The sequence below is a fragment of the Myotis lucifugus genome, unplaced genomic scaffold, assembly GCF_000147115.1.
Source record: "Myotis lucifugus unplaced genomic scaffold, Myoluc2.0 scaffold_253, whole genome shotgun sequence".
Classification (NCBI taxonomy): Eukaryota; Metazoa; Chordata; class Mammalia; order Chiroptera; family Vespertilionidae; genus Myotis; species Myotis lucifugus.
Genome location: NW_005871301.1, coordinates 301,535 through 322,587, shown reverse-complemented (window position 1 = coordinate 322,587; position 21,053 = coordinate 301,535).

Genomic DNA, 21,053 nt, shown 5'->3' with positions numbered 1-21,053 from the left:
TTACTGCTATTTTTGTTAAGCACATCATAAATCAAATTAATTATTTAAGGAAAATTTACTTTGGAAGATAGAGCACTGTTTAATGGAAATATTATACTAGCTAGATATGTAATTGAAAATGTCTTATAGCTATATTAAAAATTAAATATATATCTATAATAGTATTTTCTTTTATACACATTAGCAATATAAAATTATCAGAGAAATATTATACATTATTTTTAGTACTAAGTCTTTAAAAGATAATTATGTATTTTACCCTTATACTATATCTCAATTCATATTGCTTATAGTTTAAGTGCTCAGAGCCATGTGTAGCTAGTGGTTACTATATTAGATGAGCAGCTATAGACTGTGAGGTAAGATAGAGTAAGTCTGTTATTATGCTAAGAACTTCTGTAATCACACCATTAGCTGAAAATGGCTTATGCTTTGTACTAACCTTCTGATCTGGTGGAAGTACTTATGTATATACACCCACATCAGTCTTGCATATTTGCATTCAACTTCTGGCTCCCCTTTTTTTCAAATATTTTCTCTAGAACTGAATTTTGGGTTTACTTTATTTACTGACTACCAATCTCTCCTGTAAACTTTATTTTCTCTGCTTTTCATTCAGGTTAAATGCTATACTAAATGATTACCATGTAGTAGTAATAGGTCAGTACTAAGTGAGCTTTTGACTGGACCCTTAATTTAATTTGACCTGTGAGTTATGAAAAGGTCTGATGCTGATTTTTAAAGACTCCTTGTTAGTTTTAATTTTTAAAATTTATCTTTATTGTTGAAAATAATACAGAAGCCCTTTCTTTCCCCCATTGATTCATCTCCAACCCCCAGGCCTGTGAGTTATGAGAAGGTGTGATGCTGAGTTTTAAGGACTCCTTGTTAGCTTTATTTAGAAAGGCAAATTTTAGGTAGTACATCATGGCTAATGCCTACTTATGTTTAGCAGTTCATAATATTTGTGTATATACCAGTGGTTCCTTATTAAATTTTATATTTGACCACTTAGCACTTTGATAAACAAGGTTTTCTGTACAGACAAGTCTTCTCTTACTGGCTTAATGTAAGAACATAGAGAGGACTTAAAAAAATACTAATACTAATGGAAGGCACATTTAAGTTTAAAAACAGGTAACACAGACAATATAGGCTAGTTTAAGGTAACCATTGACCTTTGTCAAGGAAGATACTTACCTAGGATATGACTACCCATCATGTCTCTCTTTTAGTTAAGAAGTTTTAAATTCAGACCATCCTATGTGGTTACTTTCAGTCTCTGAGTTTGTAAGGTCCACTGCTCTGGTGTACTGGTTGTGCTTTCAGGGGTCCAGAAAAAAGGAAATTACTTTGATATTCCAAAAGTATGTTATCATAGTAGATGCAAAAAAAAAGAGGCAACAGACAGGTTCAGTTGGTAAAGATTAACCTTTGTTAGGGAAAAATATTGGCCAAGATATGACCATCTGCCAAGACTTTTAATTAGAAAGTTTTAATTTCAGACAATCCTGTGTAGTTGCTTTAGGTCTCTGAGTTTGTAAGGCCATCATGTAGGCCTCCTCTGAGCTTGTTAGGTTCAGTATGTGACCCCTTTTCAATCCACACTAGGGTTTACTCAGACCTGTGATTCATTATGCTGACATCTAATAGTAGACTCACACATTATTCAGAAGATTGGTCTTGAGAAAGATGAGAGGAAATAAGAATGTAATAGAGAGCAGTGAGAAAAGCTAAAATTTCTTTGAGCACTTTAAGAGTTAAGGCATTTCATTTTAGTAAATTAGAACTACTATACCAAACATAGTTTGAAAGAAAATTAACATTGCTTTAATTTATTCAAACATTCTAAAATGGGACATGGATATGTGGCATTAAATGAACATGTTTTCAAAGGTTATTCATTTTTAGCTTTCATCCTGATGTTCACTCTATGTAATCACAGAGAATTACAAAGATTATATGTGATTTAGCTCAGAAAATATACAAAATAATAAATGAAAAATAAAATCTATTTAAAGGGCTCTAAAAATATAGAATGACATAGAGTTGGGCTCTCTGAAAACTGCAGACATTGCCCATATGTATCACTGCTTGATAATTGAGTAAAGATTTTTCATATTTAACAAAGAAATGGGTATGATGAAAGTTGAATATCTTCCCGTATAGAAACATATGAATAAGAGAGGTCCAGACACTCAAACTATTAACATGTTCTCTTATTATAAGCATGTATACTTTATAATTTCCAGGGAGGAAAAGGATCTATAAGCTAAAGAAAAGAAAGAGAATTTGTCAGAAAAAAGGCTAGCTGTTAGAAATCAATACCTGATAAGTATGTCACAAGTTTTTATGCACCTATATGCTGAACCAGTTACAGATTTCCATGATATAAATGGGCATACTCTTCAGTTCTTAAAATAAATAAAACCCGGAAAGGATAGAATATTTTTTATAATTTCATGAAGAAAGAAAAGTCTTTCAGGAAGAGGTAGTCATGTCTGTTAAAGATACTAAACTTATAATAAAACCCTTACAACAAAGAAAACTTCAGATCCAGATTTCTTTCAGTGACTATTATCTAGAAAAAATTTGAAGAAGAAACACTCAATCTCCACAGTCTCTTCCAAAGATTACAAAGAGGAGGAAACACTCCCAATTCATTTTATGAAGACAGCATTTCCCCAATGTACTACAAGGCAATCTATGGAAATTGCCAACCAAAATCCCTCATTATCAACAATACAAAAATTGTCAACAAAATGAGCAATTTAATTCCACCAATATAGAGAAAGAAAACATGGGGTTATCCAAAGAAGTAAACACTTATTCCTCATTTGAAAATCAATCGATATCACCCAACATTTTAGCAGACTAAAGAATTAAAAAAACATCATATTGATATATGCAAAAGACGCATTAAACAAAATTCATCTTTCATTCAAGATAATTCTGGTCAATTTGTACATCAGGTAAAGAAACGTTGAATCACAGAGAACTTTCTTAGCCTGTTAAAAGATTTGCAAAAATCCTACAGCTAATATCATAGTCAATAGGGAAAGACGGATTGATTTCCCTTAAGATTTAGAACAGGACAAGGGTATTTCCCTCACTATTCCAGTTTAACATCTTATAGGAATTCCTAGCCAGGAGGAGGCTAGAACAAAAAAAAAAAGGAAGGCATAGGAAGGCATACTACTACTGGAAAGAAAGAAACTCTGTCTATTACCATATGACATGACTACATAGAAACTACCAAAGAATCTAGAAACATGTATTAGTTATACATTATCAAATTAAAAATTCATGTTCTGTGAAAGATGCTGTTAAGACAAAACAACCACAGATTGTGAGAAAATACTTGCAAATGACATTTCTGACAAATACATTGTATGCAAACTATGTCAAGATCTCTTAAAACTCAGCAGCCTGACAGCAACACAACCTAATTAAAAAATGGGCAAATGATTGGAAAAGACACTTCGTCACAGAGGATAAACAGATGGCACATAATTATAGAAAGATGGCCAGCATCTTCGGTAATCAGGGAAATGTGCATCAAAAACTCAGTGACACACCACAATAAACCAATTAGAATGGCAATACACATACACAAAAATCAAACCTGGTAATCCCAAGTTTCGATGAGGATGCACACAAACCTTTGCTAGTGGAAGTGCAAAATAACAGTCACTTTGGGAAGTAGTTTAGCAGTTTCTTTTATGGTTAAGCATACATTTACCATATGGCAAAGGAATCCTCCTTCTAGAATGTGAAAATTTTGTTCACAAACATATCAGTATGCAAATGTTTACAGTAGCTTTATTCACAATCACTGATAACTGGAAATGAAATGCCATTAGTTCAGTTGTTCATCAATTTTAATCAACAAATAATTGTTGGAATTTAATAGTAGAGAAGACTGAGATGGTTTGAAGATGCATGAGACAAAAGCAGTTTTCAAGATCTCAATCAAATTGGGGATGAAGGACATGTTAAGAAAAATAGAGTTTAAAGGCAGCATACATTTAGCAAATAAATGAATAATCGAAAATAAAAAAAAATGGTTTCATAGGAAAGTTCTATCTTTTCTAAAAGAAAATTTGGTTAACATGTGCTTTTAACTGATTCGTTATATTTATATTACATGTTATTTCATTCCCCTTAAAACATTTATTGAAACATATTGAATGCAAAGCTGAGTCTTTACTTTGACTTTGAGATTCAATCCTGAATTGAATTCAATCTTGACTACATATTTATGTATGTAATCTACTAGAAATGTATCTCACCTTTCTTTCTTTTTTTTTATTAAATATATTTTATTGATTTTTTACAGAGAGGAAGGGAGAGAGATAGAGAGTTAGAAACATCGATGAGAGAGAAACATCGATCAGCTGCCTCCTGCACATCTCCTACTGGGGATGTGCCCGCAACCCAGGTACATGCCCTTGACCGGAATCGAACCTGGGACCTTTCAGTCCGCAGGCCAACGCTCTATCCACTGAGCCAAACCGGTCTTGGCTATCTCACCTTTCTTAAACTCAACATTCATACCTTCAGAAGGCCACGCATTATTGTCAACAGTATACTAGGCCCTTCTAGTCATTCTTCTAGGTAATGGTTATCTGAGGATGAATATTCTATGGTTGAAATTCAGTCTACATAGGACATTGTTCTTGTTAGTGAAAATAAACTGGCACCCCCCCAACACAGTTTGTGTCATCATTAATATTTGTGTAATAAAGAACTTGTGCTGCACCTCAGCCTGAAATATGTCACTCAGAGTTTCCCTCCCATTTGCAACTCTTTCTATAAATTAACACTCACAGTTGTTTGAAAAAATATCTATGTCCTTGAATTTCTTCCAGAGTTTCCTATAGGTTTATCTTTAGCTTTTTTATTACTACATGCTATGTAGTCTATATTTTATGTTAACTCATCTCAAATTTAGTAAAATCTACCTAGTCATATTTGTGTAATGCAATAGCAGACAATGATTAAGCAACATATTTATTAGTTTACTTGCCTAAATTACAATTTGTTGGTAATTAACTTAAAATTGTCTTCCCAAATCTAAGACTAGTGGTTTCTATAACTCTAGAGGACTACAGAAGAACTAGGTCACTGTGAACTTGGGTTGTTTCTAAGAATAAATAAAGAATGAACCAGAGATAAAGAGTGAGAGAAAGGAAGCAGGGCATCTCATGGAGTGAGATTGGAGTTTGTCTTACTTCAAATTAGACAATACTTATTAAGTGGTCAATAAACTCTATGTATTGATTTAGAGTTTGAGGGTCTAGGAGTGAAAATGGATCCCGTCCTTTAAAGAAACTTTTATTTCAGAAGAAAAGATAATTAAACTAGTACTAACAATAAAATAAAAACTGCGAGTGGTTTTTTAGGGCTAAGGGAATAGAAAATGTACCCAACTTCTCCCTGAGGAGGCACTGGTGAATTTCTGAAGGAAACAAATGAGAGGTAAAATGAATACATATATGGAGAGCAGAGTCAGAGTAGACTCATTTGGACTTAAAAATAATAACTGGGCATGTAAAACAGGTTTTTTTTTCTATCACGAATTTTCTAAGAGCATGGAATCTGATTTTGTATGTTTTTCTAAGCTTTTTTATACGGCTTCACATAGTTATTTTTTCCTTTTTCTTCTTTAATGATTTGATCAGGTAAGAGAAGCACATTGTCCTCAAGTGTTTTCCGAGGGAGACAACCTTCATTTATATAACACACCTGCAGAATTCTTGAAAAGTTTAGCTAACCAATGCTGCTGTAAGATTATTGACTGGAATTTATTCAGACCTTTTAAATAGAACTCTCATTTTAAGCTTTATTTCATTCATTTTTAGTGCTTTCTGTAGTGTTTACAACAAGGGGCCTTTGATGTACCTCTGTTGTAGGCATGTGTGAAAGTTCCGAAACAAGGATCAGTGAAGAGCATTATTTAATTGTGTTCTCTTGTGTGTTAAGCACAAGCCTTAGGAATGAGGCAGAAGCAGGGAAATCACTCAGTGAAAAGGAATAACCTTTACATTAACAAGAGCAATAATTTTTTTTTTAATTTCTGCCACCAAGAATGATAAACTCTAATGGTGTTTTCAAATGTTAAATAAAAATCTGTGCCCAGACCATTGTTCCAGAGCTAAAGTAAAATATTACTGTGGAAATCTAAGGTGATTAAAATAATGCGACTGTTCACACAACCAAATATGCTTTGGGCCATTTGGCTGAATAGTTGCATTCTTTTAATATCGGTGGTATTGTTTTAAGAATTTAATAACCATTGCATTATTTTAAGATACACAAACTTAATGTTTTATTGAGTGTGGCATTTTCTATATCATCACATAATAGTTACCTTTTGGTTTAATATTAATCATTTACACATTGAATAGTGGGTATAAAATTTGCATTTATTTAATTTTCATCAATATAGACATCTGAGAGACATCTTTGATCTTTATCTCTTCCTCAACTTTTGGCGTCCCAATAATCACCAAGTCTTGCTACTTCTGCCTCCTAAATATTACTCAGGTTTCTCTCTATTGCCACTCCCACCACCAATGTCTGGGCCTTAATTATCTCTCACCTGAAACACTAGGTATTCATTATGTAGGATAGTCTTTAAGTTGGTGGCTAGCAAAGCACTGTGACATATGTGATCTCACTTGCCAGACGTGCCAAATGCTTACTTCAGTTCTGTTTACTTTATAAAAGGGATATGTTTTTGTATTAGTGTCCTAGGGCTTCTGTAACAAATTAGATACAACTAGAGGCCCAGAGCACAGATTCATGCACTGGTTGGGGGCGTGGCCTGCAGGGATCGACCCACTGTAGGAGCGCCGCTCATCCTGGTCAGCCAAGCAGCGCTCTCACTGGGGGAGTGCACTGACCACCAGTGGGCAGCTCCTGCGTTGAGCATCTGCTCCCTGATGGTCAGTGCGTGTCATAGCGACTGGTTGACTGGTAGTTCTGATCATTCTGTTGTTCAGTCACTGGGCTTTTATATATATAGACTGGTCACTTAAAATAACAGAAATGTGTTCTCTCATGGTTCTGGAGATCAGAAGTGCAAAGTCACGGTGTTGGCAGAGCCCCTCTTTCTTGTTGTCTCTTCTAGCCCCTGACTAATCCAGGTGTCCCTTGGCTTGTGGCAGCATCACACCAATCTCTGCCTCTGTCTTCTCATAGCCTTCTGCTCTGTGTGTTTTCTCCCATTCTCTTTTCTATAAGAAAACGAGTCATTGATTTTTATGATGCATTCCAATCTAGGATGCTCTCATCTGGAGATCTTTACATCTGAAAAAAAACTTTTTTAAACAAGGTCACAGAAAGTTTCCAAAGGACAGTAACATTTTCATAGGTCTAACAGCTATTTACGTGCTGGTGACTTTCATCTTTGTAGTCAAGTTTAATATTCTAACATTAGAATGACAGAAATAACTTCTTAATGCTTGGGTTTAAACCCTACTCAGACTTAACTCTTGTTCAGTCTTGGGTTTAAATCTCTTGGTACCATGAAGTACTCACAGTTAAGTGTTGAGAGAAACAATCAAATAAATAATGACAAAGAATAACAAAGAAAGTACATTACTATTGCTCTCATAGAAAAAAATGCGGGCTTGGGCAGATCTTTATAAATTTGGGGCACATTACAGGATGAAGAAAGTATGGAGGGTGGATAGTTGGGTAAGAAGATACACAGAGAGGTGAGAGGACGGATGAATTAAATGGGATATATTCTTTCATTTGTTCTCTGACTTTGGCTCTTCACTACTAAATGCCCACATAAGTATATTGAAAAATGAATTTAGGCCCTGGCAATGTGGCTCAGTTGGTTGAGGGTTGTACCTTGCACTGAAAGGTTGCTGGTTTGATTCCCACATGACCAGGTGTGGGTTCAATCCCTGGTCAGGGTGTGTGCTGGAGGCAACCAATTGATGTTTCTCTCTCATATCAATGTTTCTCTCTCCCCCTCTTTCTAAAAATCAATTAAAATATTAAAAAATTAATTTTGTGAAGGCACATATCCATTTAGTCATAGATAACCACTACAGATTAATCCCAACCATCAGAGGTTGTCTGTAGATTTTCCTGCTAAAAGTATGATGCCACACCTAGATTAATATCACTTTACCATTTTTCCTTCTCTTTTTCTGTCCCCAAGTAGCTTCTTAAGGATTTTTTTCTCTCTACTATATATTTACTAGAGGCCCAGTGCACGAAATTTGTGCACAGCTAGGGTCCCTAGGCCTGGCCAGCGATCAAGGCTGATCTGTGGGGCGACTGGCAGGGTGATTGGGGGGCCTCTGCTGGCACCCACCTTGGCTGGCCTGGGGCTTGCTGGCTGTGGGAAGCTCCTGCATTGAGTGCCTGCCCTCTGGTGGTCACTGCAGGTCATAGCAACCAGTCATTCTGCCGTTTGGTCGATTTGCATATTAGAATTTTATTATATAGGATATCCGTTACTGTTTACATTTACTTAGTTCATTATAACTTATTGCTTACAAAATAATTACTTGGAAAATTCACTAAATCTCTCTTGGTTTCTAAATATTATAGGTTAGGAGTTTCTTTTTCCATAAAATATATTACATAATACTAATTTTGTATAAAATCTATACTATAAAAATCACATTATTTAAGACAGTAACAAAAACACATAGATTATTTAAATATTGACAAATAGCTTACCATATGGAGAATGAATCTGTATCTATACTCTACTGGTCATTCAGATAATCAACATTTTAATTTAATTTGTCTTGTGTAGAAATGGTATATAGATTAATAACTGTGAAAGCAATAAAATATATACATTATTCTCAAATGGTAGAAAAATATTAAAATGAGAGCATTTTTTCTCATAATTTTATATGTTTCTTAGTTATAAACATTCAGGCAGTCCTTTATAGAATCAAGGCTATAACTGAGCTTAGGGATTGTGTTTGCCCATTACAGAGAGCTAATATTCTAAAAAGTATAGGTTCCATTTTTGTTGTGCATTAGTGAAATTTTTAAAAATAATTTGAAGTAAACATTTTTAGTGGCAATGTATAGGAAAATACATTTCTATTTTAAAATTGGAAATATTCAATAACATTTACTGACTGCAGGAGAGTGTAGACCAGAGAGGTTGGGGGAAAGGTAGGAATTGGCAAATCAAAGCCATGCTTTAATACTGATGCATAGAGTTTATGTATTTTTGATAATAAGTGTGGAGGTACTAGTACATTCAAGTACATTTTTAGTCAAATTGGAACAAGCTAACTTATTTTAGTTTCCTCACTGAAGATTACTACATGTATACTATATTATTTCCCAGAGTAATTATAATCTGATTGTAGCCTTATTTTTAATCCTAGTATCTTTGTGATGCAATTTAATGGGAAATTTAAAATTTAAACATTTAGAAAAAAATAACATCATGGTATATATCAGGATCACAGGACATAAGTATCTGGTTGATGATCAAGTAATGGATTCTTATTTTGAAGCTATGCTCTCAAAATAATTTGCAGGAAGTAATGTTAGTAAAAAGAATTTTATTCAATTGTAGGGTCAGTTAGCAGCATGAGTGTTATATATCTTATTAGAAGGTGTAAGATAATCAACTCCAATGAGCCCTTTTGCTTAAGATTTTAATGTTTTTAGTAGATTTTAATGGTTTGTCAAAGTGTATGATTTCCACATTTTAATTTTGCATTTTCTAAAGAAAACACTGTGGGGAAAGGCTAATTTATTCTTATTGATTTAAAATTAGTTGTTTTCTGTGAAGAACTCTATTAGGAATGGAACATGGGATTTCTGTGTATCAAAAAGAACAAAATTCAGATTTATGTTGATGACATTTTAATATATCTATATTATAGTTATTTTTATATTAAAGTTAATGTTTAAGTATCACTAACTTGTATCCCCTAAAATAGATTGTTAAATAATGGACCATGATCCATTCAGTAATTAACATGATTTAGCTAACTCCATGTCCCCTTTCCTGCTATCTCTCACCTATGTTGTTCTTCAAAGTGCACATACGGGGTATAGCCTGCCCCCCAGGCAGGTGTCCAGAACTTATCAGAACTGCCTGGATAATTTAGAAATAGATTTAAGGACTTTTCTTTCCATATTCTGATAGAACAAGCACGTATGTTAATCTTTATCCTGTGGGTATTTTATTTACTTAGAATTCAAAAGTGGAAAGAAAAAGCAAGTAGTTTATTTGTCTCTATTTCTCACAGAAATGCAAGTGAGTATGAAAAAATGAGTGCTTGCAATAAATGCTCAAGATAGGAAGGTAAACCACCATTCAGAAAATGAGTCCCTTGGAATATAATATGTTTGTAGGAAATGATTTCTGGTATAGAGCAAGACTAAATGTTGCTCTATGAATAATCATATTGCATTACACATATAAATTATTCAACTATGAAGTAGCAAAAATTAAAATTATGTGCAGGCTTTGAGGTCAATATACTCTTTGCTTTGAGACCTACCTCACTTTACAATGATTTTATTTTATTGACAGATGCTATCCAGATATAATTTTGAAGTAATTTTACCAAATGATATATTTTCAGGTTATTATTACCATCTGTGGTGACCCAAATCTAGACCCCATTATATTGCAAATAATGTTGATAATTTTTGTTAGATGGTTATATAATGGCAGTTTGTTAGTTTGCATTATAAATTGTGTCCACTTGATCTAACAATTTATAAAGCCTCAGTAGAGATAATACTATAGACTGTGTTTTGTGAATTGAAAAATAATAATATGCTTAGGAGTACCTAGATCCTTCGAATCAAGGGGCAACACCAGGTTGTACTTTTTGTTTAGAAGTTTAAGAATAGGTGAGTATCCATTAGAGAAATTATCATAAAATCTAAAAGGAATCTCAGATAAACAATTAAATTAGTGAAAGGATACTAAGGCCAATGATGAGTATAGTATTTAAAATAATATTATTTAAAAGGGTGAAATTTTGTTATCCTAGCCAAATCTTTGTAAATTTATGCTCTATAGATCTCTGATATTATTGTCAACAGTCATAGCAAAGGCCAAAAAGGATTGCTACATTTGGGGATAAATCTCAGATTTTAGACTCTAGACACTAATTTTAACCTATTAGGACAAAATACCAGTTTGTTCCAAAATGTTAGGGTTTCATATAATATGCAATATCGAAAATGTATAAATAGAGGCACATTTAATCCAGAAGTACATAGCATTTAGTAGTGGAAATACATTTACTCTAGAATTACAAATTTTATACTCAGACACCAAACAAACATATCAGTAGCTGTGATGTACATGTCACCTTCCTAGTTGGTAGGAAGAGATTAAAGTAAAGGAAAATAATCCCAGAGCCTATAAAGTTCAAGATAGTCTAGTTTGGAGACTAAAGACAAAATATGTGAAAAGCTAAATATAAATAAATGATCATCACAAGGTATTACACAAAATAATTGCCATGACATCATAAAAGAACAGCTCAGACCTCACATACAAGTTAAAGTATTACACAAAAGGAAAAATGTTTTTGGAATCAGCATTACAAGAAAAAATGGGTAGTTAGATAACTTCATCAGATATCCAACATCTTGTGTCTATAGTACTCCTACTGGCAGCTGTCACTTACAAGCTTAGCTGTAATCTCTCTGTTTTTATTTTTTTAGACTACCCTCAAACTTTAAAAGAAAGACAGCCTTAAATAGTATTTCACCTTTCTGCATTAGAGGACATTCATCTTCTTTAATAAAGCGTTGTTCTATTCAGAGTCATATTTCCACAACTAAACCTGGTATTCATACAAATGAAATAATTTTATTTAAATTGTCATCTAGAAAGTAATGTTTTAATGAATATTATTAATACATGCCCTTGCCTGTCCTGTCCACCACAAATGATATCTGTGAGAGAAAGAAAAAGATATTGGAAATTCAGAGACACAGGGTTCAACTTTCTCCTGAAACCTGGTTTACAGCTGGGAATTTTAAATGCCAGATAAGAACACCACAGAGAATGAAGATAACACACATACCACACAAGAGATAAAATATCTAAAAAGAAGTATGAGGTTGGTGTGTCAAATGACAGAATACAAAAAAAAAAAAAAAAAAGTCTTCTCTTTCTATTTGGCCTGGGGAAAACTTCCAGCTTCGGTCTCCCAAGAAATAGAAAAACAATTCAACAAGGAATGCTGAGAACTATATCCTGAGGTGTAGAGGTGCTGTGTGTAATAGTGAGGAATTAAAAAAAAAAACCACAAAACAGAATATTGACTGTTTTCCGCCTATGAGATTTCTAGGTTCCCAAGATACTGCCTAGTGCTGGTGCACTCAAATTTCTACTTTCCTGAACAGATACCTTACTATGAAGTTCTAATTCCATAATACCGTTGCCAAAGCTGTTTCTCTGGACTTCATGTGCTTGAGAGCCTGCCAGCCTTTGGCAGATATTCCTGGTGATTACAATATCGTGGTGTAGATTCCTAGTAGCTGAGTCTTAAATCTCCATTTAAATCCCAGCCCCTTGTAAGCTACTGCACATCCCCAGAGGTTCATTCCCAAAGATAGTAGCTGCACACGGGCCTGAGAAGAAATTACCATAGGCGACTTCAATCCAGAAAAACAAGCTAAATGCCCTAAAAGACAAGGCAGCAGAGCTCTCAGGATAACAGAACTGTTCCCACAGACATATCCAGCTGTTACACCTCACTCTAGGCTCCAGTAAGTCTTTCTGACTTACGCCTCCTATCAGTCAGTGAAATTTCTTTGTATTTTTAGCCAATTGCGTAAAAAATGAAATAGCAAGCCTCTAAATCAGCGGTTCTCAACCTGTGGGTCGCCACCATCGGAAAATACATATAGCATATCAGATATTTGCATTATGATTCATAACAGTGGCAAAATTACAGTTATGAAGTAGCAACGAAAATAATTTTATGGTTGGGGGTCACCACAACATGAGGAACTGTATTAAAGGGTCATGGCATTAGGAAGGTTGAGAACCACTGCTCAAAATATTAGGCAGATCCAAATAAGGGGCCCGCACTTGGAGTGCGGGTGAATTTCCCGCCAAAATATAAGATGGCTCTGTCTTTTGGTTTTGTTCCATCCACCAAAAGGGTGGATTACAAACAAATATTTGGTAATACGCAGTTACAATCGGCCCGAGTTTACACGTTTCCCGCACTCCACCGCAAATCTATATGAACCGAGTTAAAGACGGCTCCCGCGGAGTACGCGCAATTCACGCGAGCCGACTTAACTCGTTTCCCGCACTCCAAGTGTTAAAACCGGATTTTTTCAATGATTATTATAGAGCATGCCATTTTAATAAGAGGCTGTCGTTTTGGCGTTAGAGTTTAACCTCTTGTATCAACCTGAACTCACAGCTCTGAACTTTTTTTTATTCATACCAATAGATTTAGAAACATTTTCTACCCTCTGGGAAAATAATGTTCTAATTTAGACTTTAATAGACTCCAGATGGACAAGGAATATCCAACTTCTAATATTTCTGCCCCACTGAATACCAATGATTAAAATGAAATATTTCCCCTTAAATATTTCTCTGTGTGTAGTATGTGTAGTTTTGAAAAAAAAACAAGGGCTGTTGTGATAAAATAGGCATCAAGCCAATGTGGTTCCCTTTTAAATAGTAGGAATTTTTTGGAACAAATGGTAAGATATTAACTAATGAAATCAGGTTTAATCTTTCCTTAATTTTCTCCACCCTGGTTAATTATCATTCATAATATAATTAATTTTCTTTAGCCAGTTTTACCTATTGGGATTTAAAAAAACTTGATTTTAAGAAGAAAAGCAAATATTGCCCATTTTAAGCTCTTAATATGATGTTTCCCCCAAAACAATGACATTGCAACCCAGTATTACTATCTCTTTTGGAAAGAATGTCATCAGTGATTCAAAATGAATATAAATAAGTACTTCAAGTTGAAAGTTCAGGTGACGTTTGACGTTTGTGGATTGACAAATTCTGTAGTATCCTTATTTTACTATGTGTAAACTTTCAAAGCTTATCTTTCTTACAGCAGGTAAAAAACTTCTAAAAATATAATAGTTATTAATTATTTTTCTTTGAGCATCCCTCACTTCAAAACAATTTGTCCTTTTATATGAAGCCTGTCTTATTTGTTTATAAATATATATGAAAGGCAAAGACCTTCTTCATTTAGCCCATTCTTTATTTTCATGATGCTTTCACTCTATTATGCTGTCACTGTTTTTCAGGTCTCTTGTTTGATTTGTCATATGAAAGGCTTGCTGCTTTCTGAAGTTTACTTTAGTTAGATATCTTTGTGTTTGTAGATCTCTGATGAGATTTTTAAAACTATAATTTTGTATCTTATTTAGCTTTGTAAAATATATATATATATCTAATATGCAAATAGACCAAACAGCAGAACAACCGAACAACCAGTGGCTATGAAGTGTGCTGACCACCAGGGGGCATGCGTGAAACATGGCGGGCATCAGCTGCAGCGGGATGGTGGAGCAGGTGAACGGGGGCGCCAAACCAGGTGGGGCGCTGGTGTCTGTCATCTGGGTGAACCTCTGGTGGTTAATTGAAAATTCTTTGCTCCTGCACACTGCAGTCCTACCCAGCGCTCACACCCGCTGCCAGCACCCAGCACTGGTCCTGATCACTAGGTGCTGTCAGCAGGTACGAAGGGTGACTGCTGGCCCCTATTGCTCCTGAGGGCTTCTCCACCTCCCCCTACTCCTGAGGGGTGATTGGGGCAGCAGTTGCCACTTGCACCTGCTGAATGCCACTCGAATCCGTGTCATCAGTGGGTGCGAGTGGGGCCAGCGGGAGCAGGGCAGCTAGAAGACAGGGGACCAGGTGCCGTGGTGGGAGGGGCCAGGCGGGGGCATGGAGAATGGGCCGAGACCCGCCCCTGTGCCCACCGCAGCCTCGTGGCCCAAAGTTCCTTTCAAGGTGCACGAATTTGTGCACTGGGCCCCTAGTTATTAATATGAGTACAATGATCTCTTTGAATCCTATGTCTGAAGTTAAAGCTTGCTCTACATGTATATTATGGCTATGCATTCCAGGGTATCAGGTTCATTTGAATGAATTAATGAACACTTGCATGAATGAGTGAAAGATACATTACCTTACTCAACACTTACGCTATCCAAAATACCTTACAGTTATAAAATCATTTTCAGTTTTAAAAGCACATTTACACATTTTACTATCCTTAAGTAATAATAATAAAACTAATCTTTATTGAATCTCAACTATGTGTTAGACACCAGACAAAGCACTTTACATAGATTATCTCATTGGGTCCTCACAATCTATGTGTATTCTTAACTCTCATTTTACAGAGTAGTAAAATGAAGAACATGGACGTTAAACCAAGGTAGGAGATATAGGATTTGAAATAAGGATTTTTTAATTTAAAAATCCCAAGTTATTAAGTGCTAAAATATCATGCTTCTCTTATTTGTACATTCTTCTCAGAAGAAAATTATTTTGCACTACAAATAAATCTCTTCCAACTTGAATATATACAGCTTATAGAAGACAGCTTGTTTCTGTTGCATAGCCTATAGTAGACTGTGCATATGGTAGACACTCAGTAATGGTTGCTAAGTGAATTAATTATGTGTACAAATGCCTTAGCATGATACTTTGCACATAACTAATGTTAAGTAGTAGCCACTATTCTTTTTCTTATAATATCCAAATATTAATTTTGGTATTAAACTATCATGAATCAATTCAAAAGTAGATTGTGTTATAGAATGAAGGGGTTTATGGATTAAGAAATTTAATTCACTGTGCACAAATAAGTCTGTGGTTGGAGGGAGGGGTTGCTGAAATAGTTAATTTGGTTGTTTCAACTAATTAATTTGTGGGGGAAAAGTAAAAATCCAATTGTAAACTTTAAGTGGCATAGTATTATTTGTTTCCTATCACAGAACCTAGGGCTGTGTCTGAAATACAGAAGACAGTTAATGAATATTATTTACTGTGCAAGGAATTGTTGATATGTGTATGTAGCTTGTGCACACACGCTTGCAATAAGTAACTAAAAAGGATCAAGAGGCAATTTAAGCAAAAGTTACCGTGAATGCTACATGCCCTTATCTGCAGGCATTTTCCAAAAAAGAGAGAGAATCTCTTTAAATCATTAAAAGCATCTTTCATGGGCATCGCCTAGTCCCTTTCCAACCTACTCCTAATACCACCCCATTTGTATTTAAATTCATAACATCATCCAAATGAATGTGAGAAGGCAGACTAATTTTAGTCATTTTATCATAATTTTTAAAAATCTAAAGCAAAACAGACACCAATAACAAATAATCAGAACATCCAGAAAATCACCATGTGACTTGTATATGATTCTCCTTTATTTTGGATATTTAACCTGGAGAATAAAATTGATAGTGTAAACTTCTGCTAATTGATACGCCAGAGATTTGCAGATCTCAGACAGTGTCGTTAATAATATCCTGCTGGCACAGCATGGCGGGATCATTAGTAGCAAAGCACTTCACACTGTGGAGCTCTGACAGCATCGGTCAGGTTGTGCCAGCATTTCCATTCAGAATCCTGTGTCTCTTGCTGTGTGTGTAGATCTGGACAGAATGCAAGATGAAGGTGTCAATGTTCAAGTTGATACAACTGGGTAATATGTTAACTGATGGCATTTTCGCTGCCCACACTGAAATAGCTCCAGGTGTAGGGAGAGTCCAGATAATACCAAAAGCAATTAAGATAACAGACAATTGTTTTGTTTCCTTTTTTTCCCCCACCTGGATCAAGTTAGGTAGGATAGACAAGCTAAAAATAACTACAGTAGCAGTCTACCTTGCTGTTTTGTGAAAGCTTCTCTAGGAAGAGTTTGACATGGTTGACTTCTGCATCTTAAGAACAGAGTTATCCAATTGCAGCACGAATAAGTAGGAGCAATGAACACATTTTAGAGATATCAACCACTCATTAAAGGTCTTTCTTGACTGGTAGCTTGTGAAATATTTTTAAAAATTCAATTTAGCGCCGAACCAGTTTGGCTCAGTGGATGGAGCGTCGGCCTGCGGACTCGAGGGTCCTGGGTTCAATTCCGGTCAGGGGCATGTGCCTTGGTTGCGGGCACATCCCCACTGGGGGGCGTGCAGGAGGCAGCTGATCAATGTTTCTCTCTCATCGATGTTTCTAGCTCTCTGTCCCTCTCCCTTCTTCTCTGTGGAAAATCAATAAAATATATTTTTAAAAAAATTCAATTTAGCTTTTATATGAAATATTCAGATAAAACTGTATCTCAGCTTCTCAATCTTCTAGTTCTTAATATGAAAATTTACAAGTCTTGGACATTCTGCTTCATATTTATTTGATTTTCATGAAGTTTTGCAAATTTGAGGGTGGGGGAAATTCTTGCTTTAGTTGAATATACCAATGTGGAATGTGCTGGCTGATGTGAGCCATATTTTTGCTCTGATAACAGTTTTTTGTACCTCAGTTGTTTTTCAATATTAAGTACATGCATAAAGAGCTATATATGAAAATTTTTGCTATCCCACAAAGGGAGGGAGACATTTAATAACTCTTGTCAACATTTATGCACTCAGCATAGGAGCACCTATATATAGAAAGCAAATCTTGATGTACATAAAGGCAGATTGACAATACAATCAGAGTAGGGGACTTTAATATCCTATTGACATCAGTGGATAGATCTTCCAGACCAAAAAAAAAAAATCAATAAGAAAACAGTGATCTTAAATAACACACTAGATCAAATGGATTTAATTGACATTTTCAGAGCATTTAACCCCAAAGAAGCAGAATATAAATTTCTTTTAAGTGCACATGAACATTTTCTAGGATAGACCACATGTTAGAACACAAGTCTCAATAAATTTAAGAAGATTGAAATTATATCAAGCATTTTCTCTGACCATAATTGTATTAAACTAGAAATCAATCACAAGAAAAAAAAAACCCTATAAAACACATAAAGCCATGGAGGCTAAATCACATTACTAAACAATGAATGAGTTAACAATGATATTAAGTAAGAAATCAAAAGACACCTTGAAGCATATGGAAATCAGAACACAACAACCCAAAATCTGTGGGACACAGTGGAAGCGGTCCTACATGGGAAATTCATAACATTATAGGCCTACCTCAAGAAATAAGAAAAATCTCAAATAAACTAACTTTAAAATTAAAGGAACTTATACAAAGAATAAACAAAGCTGAAAGTGAGTAGATGAAATAATAAAGATCAGAGCAGAAATAAATGAAATGAAGTCTAAAGAAACAATACAAAAATCAATGAAACCAAGAGCTGATATTTTTAAAAAGATAAACAAGACTGACAAACATTTCATCAGACTCATGAAGAAAAAGAGAGAGAATCCATATAAAATAAGAAATGAAAAAGGAGAAGTAACAACTGACTCCACTGAAATACAAAAGGATTGTAATAAAATATTGTGAACATCTTTATGGTAACACCTTGGACAATTGGACTAAACAGATGAATTCCTAGAAACATACAATCTTCCAAAACTGAATCAAGAAGAAACAGAAAATCTGAATAGACAGATTACAACTAACTAAATTGAAGCAGTAATAAAAAAAAGTCCTAACAAACAAAAGTCCTGGACCAAGTGGTGAATTTTACCAAACATTCAAAGAAGAATTAACATCTGTCCTTTTCAAACTATTCCAAAAAATTAAAGAGGAGAGAAGACTCTCAAGCTCATTTTATGAGGCCAGCATTATCCTAATTCCTAAACCAGATAAAGACACTACAAAGAAAGAAAATTATAGGCCATACATGCTAAACATAGATGCTAAAATCCTCAACAAAATATTATCAAACTGGATCAAACAATACATTAGAAGTATCATACACTATGATCAAGTGGGATTTATTCAGGGCATACAAAGATGGTATCATATACACAAAACAATAAATGTGAGATATACTACATAAACAAAATGAAGGATAAGAGTCACATGATCATATCAATAGATGCTGAAAACCTGTCATTCTTTGCAGATTACATGATACTATATATAGAGAACACTGAAGACCCCACCAAAAAACTACTAGAACTGATAAATGAATTCAGTAAAGTAGCAGGATACAAAATAAATGTTCAGAAATCAGTTGTATTTTATACATCAGTAATGAGCTATCAGAAAGGGAAACCAAAAAATACAATCCATTTACAATTGCATCAAAAATACTTAGGAATAATTTTAAATAAGGATGTAAAAACCTGTATTTGGAAAATTTTAAAGAACTTGAAAAAGATACAAATAAGTGGAAGCATATACCATGTTAATGGATAGCAAGCATTAACATCATTAAAACATCCATAGTACACAAAGCAATCTGTAGATTAAATGCAATTCCTATCAAGATTCTAATGGCCTATTTCACAGAATTAGGACAAATATTCCAAAAATTTATATGGAACCACACAAAAAACCTGAATAGCCACAGCAATCTTGAGAAAGAAGAACAAAGTTGGAGGAATCACACTACCTGATACCAAATTATACTACAAGGCCATGGTGATCAAACAGTATGGTACTGGCATAAAAACAGCCATATAGATCAATGGATCAGAATAGAGAGCCCAGGAATAAATCTATGCCTTTATGGTCAGTTAATATTTGACAAAGGAGGCAAGAATATACAGTCAGATAAAGATAGTCTATTCAATAAGTGGTCCTGGGAAAATTGGACAGATAAGTGAAAAAATGAAATTAGACCATATTCATACACCATGCATAAGAATAAACTCAAAATGGATTAAAGACTTAAATTTAAGACTTGAAACCTTAAAAATTCTAGAAGAAAATATAGGCAGTAAAATCTCGGACATTTCTCATAGCAATATTTTTCTTTTATATCTCCTTGGGAAAGGGATACAAATGAAAAATAAACAAATAGGACTATATCAAACTAAAAAGTTTGTGTTGGTTTTTTTTTAATCCTCACCTAGGTATGTGCCCTAATGGGGAATGAAACCTGCAATCTACTGTTGTATGGGATGATGCTCCAACCAACTTAACTACTGTCCAGGACAAACTAACAAGTTTTTGCAAAGGAAACAATCAGCAAAATGAAAAGACAACCTATTGAATGGAAGAAGATATTTGCCAATGATATACCTGATAAGGGATTAATATCCAAAATTTATAAAGAACTTAAAAACTCAACACCAAGAAACAAAAAATCCAATTAAAATGTGCAAAGCCCTAGCCAGTTTGCTCAGTGGATAGAGCATCAGCTTGCAAACCAAAGGGACCGGGTTCTATTCTGGTCAAGGGCATGTACCTAGGTTGCAGGCTTCTCCCTGGCCTGGGGCCTGGTCAGGGTACATGCAGGAGGCAATCAATTGATGTGTTTTTTTCACGTCAATATCTCTCTCTGTCTTTCCCTCTCTCTTTCATTCTCTCTAAAAATCAATGAAAAATATCCTTGGGTGGGGATTTAAAAAAAATGTGCAAAGTACCTGAATAGACACTTCTCCAAAGAGGACATATAAATGGCCAGTAGACATGAAAAGATGCTAAATGTCACTAATCATCAGAGAAATGCAAATTAAAACCACAATGAGATTTCACCTCACACCTGCCAGACTGTGTATCATGAATAAATCAGCAAACAAGTGTTGGCAAGGATGTGGAGAAGTAGGAAACTCACGCACTATTGGTGGGAATGCAGATTGGTGCAACCACTGTGGAAAACAGTATGATGTTTCCTCAAAAATTAAAAATGGAACTGCCTTATGATCCAGCAATTCCACTTCTGGGAACATATCTGAAGAAACCTGAAGAATTAGTTCAACAGGACATATGCACCCTGTGTTCACTGCAGCATTATTTACAATAGCCAAGATTTGGAAGCAGCCTAAGTGTCCATCAGTAGATGAATGAATAAAAAAGCTGTGGTACATTTACACAATGGAATTCTAGTTGGCTATACAATCTTACCTTTTCCAATAGCATGGATGGACCTGGAGAT